This window comes from Aulostomus chinensis, chromosome 8 (genome assembly GCF_037954235.1).
Source record: "Aulostomus chinensis isolate RoL2024-O1b breed Wild chromosome 8, RoL_Achi_v1.0, whole genome shotgun sequence".
Classification (NCBI taxonomy): Eukaryota; Metazoa; Chordata; class Actinopteri; order Syngnathiformes; family Aulostomidae; genus Aulostomus; species Aulostomus chinensis.
The window spans coordinates 25,204,496-25,205,824 of record NC_141327.1 but is presented as its reverse complement, the minus strand read 5'-3'; positions in this window follow the sequence as shown (position 1 = coordinate 25,205,824).

Below are 1,329 nucleotides of genomic sequence, written 5' to 3'. Positions count from 1 at the left end.
ATTATTTACAATGCGAGTCACTCACCAGTTGAGACACTGCTCCAGCTCGGTGTGGTGGAATGATTTCTACTCTTCTATACAATCGAGGAGTTTCTACTGGTGATGGATCGGCTACATTAAGCTTTAAGGCAATGCTCACTTATGTGTGTTTTTGCCATCCACGTAATGGCACATAGAAGATTGAAAGGCAAGTGGTGTGAAATAGTTTGTGACTTTCATGTCTCGATGTCACGTTTAAGTCACAGATTTAAGCATCGGATTTGAAAAAAAAGAAATGCCTGATGATCTTTGAGAAGCACGAAACTGACTTTACCTCTGACCTCAGTGTTTTACTTCACTCCTCTAACCATCTGGATACATAAATATTCTTTAAAACAATAAAAAAAAAAAATACTACAAACATTTTAACTCATTCTGTGTGACCGCAGAAAAGGTGATGATTTTTTTTTAAGGTTCGTAAATGATAGATTAAAACGAGAAAAATAATGACAAATGTGACAAAATTCATAAAAAAAAAAAAATTCTGATTCATGTAATACAAGTCGAGGACAAATGTTTCCGGCGACCATGTTGTTTTGTTGGTCTTTTTTTTTTTTTTAAATTTGAATAATAAAAATGATTTTCTGTCTTCATGAGCGGGCAGAATATTTTTCTTGTCATCCAGATAGTTTGAGAACTTTGATGATTCAGGAAAAAAAACAAAACAAAACAAAACAAAACGCTCTGATCCCGTTCTGAGTTTTACAAAGATCACCATGTGACAGTATTTCACAAAACCGGTGCTGAGCTCTGTGACTTCTGTGTAAGAAATACAGCACGAGAGCCACAAACTGGGCAGGCCTGAAGATAAGATGAGGTGACAACATTCACAGTAGAAAAATAACTGTCAAAATAATCACACGAAGACCTGTGATATTCTCAGTGTTTCCGATGCGTTCGATGCTTTTCTTTCACAGCACTAGCGTTGACTAGACTACAGGAAACATTTCCGACATGCACGTTCTTCTCCATGACAGTACGGAGGAGTTCTAAAAGATTTACAACCTACGGACACAGACATACACAAAGTACCGGAGGTTCCACACTGGCGTATAATCGGTGACATATTGTAATATTCATATACCAGGGGGTTTGTAAAAAAGTGACACTGTCATCATTTTAAACGTGGAGATGCTGTTTACATCTTTATCATGCAGAACCAAATGCTAGTAAAAGGCCACTGCTATTTTTCTGAGGTATCAAGCAAAAGAACTGGAAAGGAAACAGAGCAGCACTCGACACTACGCATGTAACCAGAAGACACTACGACGGTGACAACAGCCCTGAATG